This window comes from Sinohyriopsis cumingii, chromosome 8 (genome assembly GCF_028554795.1).
Source record: "Sinohyriopsis cumingii isolate HCF-2022 chromosome 8, ASM2855479v2, whole genome shotgun sequence".
In the NCBI taxonomy this organism is placed as follows: Eukaryota; Metazoa; Mollusca; class Bivalvia; order Unionida; family Unionidae; genus Sinohyriopsis; species Sinohyriopsis cumingii.
Window position 1 is genome coordinate 12,652,597 of NC_142968.1, and position 8,966 is coordinate 12,661,562.

Below are 8,966 nucleotides of genomic sequence, written 5' to 3' on the forward strand. Positions count from 1 at the left end.
GAGAAGAAAGTTTCCGTTAATTCACACTAATCTGCATAAATTTATCAGTTAATTGTAAACCTGCAGACAGTACTGAACTGAAATATCAAAGACTCGTGCAGGCTGTAATATTAATATCTAACCAAGGGAATATCAAATATATGTCTAAAACCATTACCACAGTTTCGTCCCGCCCTTAAATTAAGTTTAATTGGGGTAAAAATGCCCCCACCCCCACCCCCGACTAATATTTGTTATCATTTTTATTTTGAGAGATACTCATTTATTAAATCTAAAATGACAAGCATAATATTTAATAATCAGGAATTGACAACATTCCAACTATAGAAAATTTATCTTAAAATCTTAAACTCGACTGAAATTTTATCTTTCGTTATATCTCGAATAAATAATGACTTTAATCGTTAAATATTATACACCTATATTCACCATCATACATTTTTTCCATACCATTCCGCAATTAATCTTATACTATGTATATTGTATGTATGCCCTAAGTTCGTACTCTACTGAACTGATAGTCAATAATCCGTCGGTACACTGGAGTGATAACAGTCTTTCGAAGAACTACTTGACTCCAGTCTGTCAACATGCTTAACTATTTGGGCAAGAAACTAATTGAGACTCGAGTATTTACCACGTGTTTGCACATTCCCAATTAGATCAAGACAGGTGCCGAACGAAAAAGAGGTATATCTTTTGTGTATATTTTAAGCTCATCAATGGAGTTAAATACCCGTATTGTGAAAATGACAACCATTGACTTGTAACACAGAGAAATCTAGGACTCCTATATCACTAACACACCAAATAAGTGTCAATGGTGAGTTCTTTTGCAATGAGTCGATATTTTCATTTCATTTAAGATTTCACGGCTAAAGTTCAGACTGATTGAATGTGACACGTGTACCATCATTTCAATGATAGTTATTTGGGCCGAGGTTTTCAAGTACCCCCCTGAGTGAATTAAGCTAAATCTGTTGATACCCATAAAACTGTCTGTCTGTCTCAGACACACAAACAATCTATGGAAGAATAGGCAAAAGAGTAAAGGGTAAGGCTGGAATGCGACATTGTTTGAATAGACTGTCTGTCTGTAGTCAGGTAGGTAAGTATGATGTCTGTCTGTAGGAAGGTAGGTACAGTGTCGGTCTGTCTGTGTGTGTGTGTGTGTGTGTGTGAGAGAGAGAGAGAGAGAGAGAGAGAGTATACATTAAGTGGCCTTTGAATTGTAATTTTCTCTGAAACTACTAACTGGCGTCAAAAGAATTATAAACTCTATGCAGTCTCCTTCTGTATCAAACTTCGATCTAAATGAGTACATTTTTCGATGGTCGTACAATTTCAGTGTTATGGCGAATTTAGTATTGCGAATGAAGTGAATTTTTTATGAATCAATACAATTAATTTCTTAGATAAGCAGTACATGGCAAATCAATACCTGAAGTAAAAACAAAGACTTTTTTTAAATTGAAAACGGAACACGTGTCATTTATTCCATTCTTACTGCATCTATCTTTCAACTGAACGAACAACTGAAACGATATTTACTGGTTTGTTTTCTTTAAACTGTCTAATGTATAGCGTGAATTCAAGAGTTCCATTTACGAGTAGCCATCGAGCTTTCCAGTCGACTACATTATAGGAATGAATCCGATCGAGGTATCAGTAATTGGACTCGAAAATGTTTACTGTAGAACCGGCTTATATATAGCATCAATTAAGATGTAGATCTAAAAGTTTAAAACAATTTTTTTTATTCTTAACGCAAAAGAATATATCAATCCAGTTTACAATAAGGCTTTGACGTCATCATGTTAAAATATATTTTTGTCATAACGTCATCAAGCAGCAGCAACAACGACAAAACCAACGTTTAACGTTTAACGACGAGGCTACGGAACTAAGGGCACATATGGTATGACCTGTTACCGTGATTCATCAGAAAAAATATTTGTAAACGGCTGTGTTCTTACTGACGTATATGTCTTCTCACTGTCGTATCTGTGTTCGCAATGACGTCTCTGTATTCTCACAGATATATTTGTTTTCTCACCGCACATATGTGTGCCCTTTCTGATGACTGTATGTCTCACTGACGTCTCTTTGTTCACAAGAACATCCGGCGTATCTGCGTTACCACAGCATACATCTGTTTGTTCTTTCTGATGACTGTGTGTTCTCACAGACGTCTTTGCGTTCACAAGAACATCTGGCGTATCTACGTTACCACGGCACACATCTTGTGTTCTTATTGATGGCCGTGTGCTCTCACTGACGTCACTGTGTTTGCAATGACATGTCTATTTTCTCACTGGCGTATCTATTTTCTTACAGACATCTCTTTAATTTCACTGGCGGCTAGGTATAACTGACGTTTCTGTATTCTCAGTGACATTGTTTGTACAGTATACATTCATGAGGATTTTGTCAAGCAATCATTGCCTGTACTATCTTCTGATTTAGTCTAACAAACAGATGACGACTTGTCTGCTACCTTTTTTGTGGACCAGAGAAAATACCTTCCATATGTGATCAAAATGAACAAATGACATCTTCGAATTAAAACATTGGCGTGTGCGCCAAGAAATGAAGCATCGGTCATGATGTTTAATTATGACCTTGGGGTAATATTCCTGCCTAACACGTAAACATATGAAGGGAAAAAGACATAATCGAAGGCATTTAACTGTTATATAATAACTAATATTGTAATTTCAACTGATTATAGTTGTATCTAACCATATAATATATAACTTAATCTTTGATTTCCTATCCACGTGAGTTGATAAAAAAGTAACCGACTGGTTTCATTGCTAACGTTTGAAGTGGACCTTGTAGTAGTTACATAGTAGTATGCACCACCTGATGTACTAATTGTATGACTGACCTTTTTCATGGGTATTAAAATCCAGGTGTGCAACACAAACATGCAGTCGTTAGAAGATTAATTGAAACCCGTGTTAGGTAAAGCGGACTTTGCGACAAAACAAAATTGTAAAAGTCAAAATCGTCTCTTTGATGTCCGCAGAGAAAGCCTTTGCCTGTACAACACGCTTGACAAATTTGACAAACAATTTGACAGGGACATATTCAAGTAATATTCAGAAAACCAATCACGCCTGACCCAGTTGTTATGATGGATATTGTACGTATGTAGCATATGGTAGAGTTATAGGACACATAAGCACAAACGAAGCATCTAAAGGTAAAGTTAGACAAATGTAAAAACTAATAGCATACAAATTTGGGAAGATAAACACCTCCAATAGAAATGTAAACATTAAATACATCAATATAAAATATAAAAATAGGTTGTTAAAAGTCTGTAAGAAAAATGGACATAACAAACGGATAATGGTTATACATATAACATCCTTAAACTCGATTAAATTTTTTTTTACAAAAACCGAAATTCCTTAAGAAGTCTAAGATTTTCTGGATGGTAAGTCCTCCATCACTTTCTTCCGGCAGTTTACGTCAGAATAGTTTTGTCTCTCAGAGCTGAAATTGTCACTCTCGGCAAGAGTGTGCTTCGCTGTCTATGGACACTGGAATGGAATGTTTTCAAGTCAGTGTTCACTGTTTGGGAGGTATGCATGAGTCAGGTATGGGTGTCCAAGACGCGACTGAAACAATGTCTGCATGAGTCAGGTATGGGTGTCCGAGACGAGATTGACACAAGGTATGCATGAGTCAGGGATGGGTGTCCGAGACGCGATTGACACAAGGTATGCATGAGTCAGGGATGAGTGTCCTAGACGAGATTGGCACAATGTATGCATGAGTCAGGAATGGGTGTCCGAGACGCGATTGACACAATGTATACATAAGTCAGGTAAGGGTGTCGGAGACGAGATTGAAACAAGGTATGCATGAGTCAGGGATTGGTGTCCGAGACGCGATTGACACAAGGTATACATGAGTCAGGGATGGGTGTCCGAGACGCGATATAAGCAAGTTATGCATGCGTCAGGGATGGGTGTCCGAGATGTAATTGACACAATGTATGCATGAGTAAGGGATGGGTGTCTGAGACCCGACTGACACAAGGTATGCATGAGACAGGTATGGGTGTCCGAGACGCGACTAACACAATACCACCCCATCTCTCCAATTTGTTTTATACGAGAGATACCACTCTCCAGTAGTGGGTTTGAACTTCTTAAGTATTAAAAAAATGTCATTCCATATATTTTGCCAGATTTGTCGAACATATTGATTCACACAATATTTTATATGGAATCTTCCATTCCGAATTGGGTGACCGCAGGGCAGCTTTGGTTGCTTTATCTGTTCTTTCATTACAATTATAGCTATGAGACCATGCAAACAACACTAAATAATACTTTATGAGAATTTTATGTTTTTGTATCATATGGAATATTAATAGGTGGTCAGATTTAAGTGTCTTCATGGCTTTCATGGTCGAAAGCGAATCCGAAAAGATTGTGAAATTTGTCTCTCTGAGAGGTTTCAACGTAGTTCAAAGCTTTCAGTATTGCAGTAATTTTTGTAGTAAAACTGAGGTTTTATCTAGTAACTGGCTCGAGATATTGCCACGGGGCGTTGCAATGACAGCTCCCAATTTGTCGTAATCTTTCGAAACGTACGTATATGGATGGCTACGGTATGATGATCTGGTTTCCTATTTTTGAGGATTTGATAACCACGATGGTGATTCGGGAATACAGAATTTTACAATATTTTCAACATGCATGTTTGCTGTTTTCTTCGATAAAGAAGGTAACTATATGTTCTTTCTTTGCAAAGTCTTCTCTAATGCATCTTTCAAGTTTGACAAAATGGTCTGTTGTACTCCTCAGACGCCTTGACCCACACTGTACTCTTCTGACGCCTTGGTCCATATTGTACTCCTCTGATCCCTGGATCTTTATTGCACGTCTGATAATAATTTGTTTGATTCTATATACCAGAGTATTCTTTCATTGCTCATCCGTTCCATAGTTTTGTAAAAACGTAAATACGTGACTATAGCTGGAAGGGTTGTTTTGGTCCTTTCCTGATCCGGGTACTGGTAGCACCGTTGCTTCTCGCCAAGACTGCGGTAAGTCGCCAGCATCCCAAAATCTATTGAAAATATTTAGCAGTTTAGTTAGTGCTGTGTCTGGAAAGCATTTGAAAAGTTGATGGTGGATATCATCTGGCCACAGCTGACGTGTCGTGGACTGATCAAGAGAGTCTTGTAACACTCTGAGAGCGACACTTTTCTTGTAATCCTTAGCATTAGCAGATTTAAAATTTAGACGAACCTTTCCTTTCAGGTTTTTGACGAGGCAGAAGTTTTGAGAATAAATTCTCTTATGAAGAATTCTCTGAAAATGTTTCAGCCACAGTATTCGAGATGTCTGGTACGGTCCTGACCATTTCATCACATTTCTTTGCATGCTTGATACAGCTGCAATTATATTTGCCAATTACTTGTCCTACAGGAGGTCACGGGTTCGAACCCCGGCCGAGTCATACCAAAGACTTTTAAAATGGTACTAACAGCAGCCTCGCTAGGCGCTCAGCATTAAGAGGGTAGTGTTAGGACTGGTCGGCCTGGTGTTAGAATAATGTATCTGAGTGGGACATCATGCTACATGTCTGCGGCATGATGCCCCAGTGCTATACATCACTATGTTGAATCTCCATATTTTCCTTTTGCTCTTTCCAATGGTTCAACAAGCTGTATGCGTTATTTATTCCGATTTTCAGCGGTTGAAATTTTGAAAGACCTTGTTCCCTTTACTGAAGGCGTCTTTGCATGCATCATCAAACCGTGGCTTGGTCACACGTTTAGGAAAGGCCGACATTTTTGGTACTGTATCTCTTGCAACATACAGGTGTATGTTTGTAAATAATAGCAGTATTGGAACCACTGCGTTTTCAAAACGATCGTTCTCAACTTTGATTCAATATTGATAAAGATGCCGTCATCATTAAAAAAAAAACTCTCACAGATAAATTAATAGCAATACAATATTTATGTCACGGAATGGTGTAAATGTTGTTAATTAAATACATGTACTCGGGTTTCGTTTCTTTTCTCTGTACAACAATACCCGAGGGTGATTATAATATGGTCTATGTATTTCGAAATCGTGAGTACGATTCGTCCTATGCCACACGTGCAAGGTGCCTTCGATAAGGAATAACGAAAATTCTAAAGGTATAAATACGTTACTACATGTAAAGGACCTTTACAATACTAATGGTTTTGTCAGCAAGCGGCCTGCTAAAAGGATTCGCACAACTCCAGCTGTAGGGCTGAGTTTTTGATGGTAGGAATATCCGGGGTGTCCGGTGTTGTCAGAGTGTAGAAACGTCCGTGTGTCCGGAGCGTTTAAGGTGCCGGAGCGTCTAATGTCTAGCGTCCGGAATGTCAAGAGTGACTAAGGTGACCCAGCTGTAGGTCCGTCAAAGGACCAGGGGGTCCGGAGGGTCTAATATTTCAAGTGTCCGGAGGGTCTAATATTTCAAGTGATCATAGTATTCCGAGGGTCCGGAGTCTATATTGGTTGTGAAATTGATTCGGAGGAGCTGTGGAGCGGATATGGTGCACGGGTGACGGAGTGCATCTCCACACATGTATTTTTAGCTGTATGCTAATTTTGGGTTAGTAAGACCCAGTGTATTATTCAGGACTGGAAGGATAGATTGTATATCCGTTCTTGTTTAGTGACATAATTTCGCTACCTGAGCGAATACATTTTTTTACTATGTGTAAAGACTTACATCGTTTACTATTTGAGTGAACTATATTCATCTTTCCATTATTGAATCATTTGTGAAATCATTTATCCTGTGTTTTAGGGTCACTGAACTAATTTATTTGTATATTTTTTCCATCTTTGAAATTGTGCGTTTTTTATGTTAAATAGATCCAATATTTGGATTATAAATACGCACACATCTTCATAATCCACTACTCGTATAAATCGCCACATTAAACCATATATCTGTGTCGTCAAAACGTGTTCTGTTGAAAATCCGAAATATCCCACCCGGTTATCTTGTTACAATTTATAGGCAGTAGCCATTTCTGTGTCGCTATATACAGCTCTTTTCATTTCGCTCAAATATATCTACCTCCAATCAAACAATCAATCAATCAATCCATCACACACACACACACACACACAAACATCTATATATATATAGAGAGAGACAGACAGACAGACAGACAGAGACAAAGACAGAGACAGATGCTGTTTGTTTTACTGATTACTCCTAACAAACTGCACAGGCTCAGATCTGCGCATAAAGCAACGGCAGATCTGGGTCTGTGCAGTTTGCAGTTGGACTCTACCGATATTCCCTTTTCACGAGTTTGTCTGTACTTTAAGCTAATGAAATACACACCAGTAACGGTGATAATGTCTCTCATTTGCAGAAGATGAATGTTAAGTGTTAACCTAGCATTCCAAATGATATCAAGGAATGTATTTACCCTTCAGCCAGAATCGATATACTCTCCAAAAATAATTGAAGTGAAAACATGTTAATGCACTTGAGGGGAAAATCTGATCTATAGAAAGTGCAAGCGATCTCAGTTATCTGAAGGCTTAGTGTGTACTTTACAGTTTAATAGATTGTATTGCAGGCAATTAAACTGTCTTGCTCGTATACATCCACATGGAGAAATGGTTTCAACATCGTACAACGCATTAGTTCAAATAGCGTCTATGTTATCCATCATGGTGGAAATAAGTTAACTGCACATACATACATACGTTACGTGTTTAGGCTTGAATAAACATTAACACAAGAAAGAATGAAAACAACAAGCTTTTGAAAAATACAATAATTTATTTCCCTGAAAAAATTCTGCAATTCTGTAAATATTCTTAAGAATATGGTTAGTTGTAACGTCATGTTTATACTTTCCTTGGGATCTATCCAGTGTTCATGACATCAATGATACATAGTTGCAATTGCTGGTCGACACTATAAGTTAAATTTGTCGGTTACGAGGTACACATACTGTAACGTATTTAATGTTTTCTTCTTCTTCTTCTTGTTTCTTAAACATATTAAAATATTCCTAAAATCGATTATTATTAATTAGATATGAACATTTCCAAACGGCGCATCTCTCTCTCCCCCCCCCTCTCTCTCTCTCTCTCTCTGGACCTATGAATGATAGCAAAGTTAAGTCAAACCGTCCAAAGGGGTGAGAGAGAGAGAGAGAGAGAGAGAGAGAGAGAGAGAGAGAGAGAATTTTATGGTCAGTAGTTATGTTAATTAAAGCATAATAATTACTTATATCAACTATATTAAGTTCGTCATTTCGCTTAGTTTCTATTCAAAGCTAATTTCCATAAGCCAGTACGTGAATGCCCGAGCGTTCAGTGTGCATAAGAAACTAGCGTGTTCGTAGTGCTCTACTTTCTTCATAAAATCAATATTTCATGTTTAAATCTTAAGTGTCTTATATTGATTTAATCAATGTGAATAAAATAGAAACTTATAAAGAAAACAATCAACTTAACAATATGCAAATGTGATTGTGGACAACAAGAAAAGGCATAGAACTAAATTTTGTAGAGGACACACACGCAGTAATGTGAGTTCATTCACTCAGTCAATGCACAGTTGGCCGGAGCAGGTCTTAACTCCATTCAAAGGGCAAATATGTGTATTTGTATGTGATATAACTAAAATATATGTATAGTATGTACTCTGTATCAATCATATACCACTCGTTTCCATTTAACTGGTATTTGTTAAGAACAACCAACTGGCATCACCTTTTATGTGTGCCAAAGACAGTTCAAGGCATAAACTATCCTGATCAGTTGTTCACGTACTCACAGAAATCAACCTAGTCAGTGGCGTCATGTCGAAGACCGAACAACAGAAACTAACACATGGTACAACAAATATAAATTTCCTTTTCATAGGGACTAGGGACAAAATGGTGATGAAAACTGATCTTTGTCAAGCAAAATGGACAAATT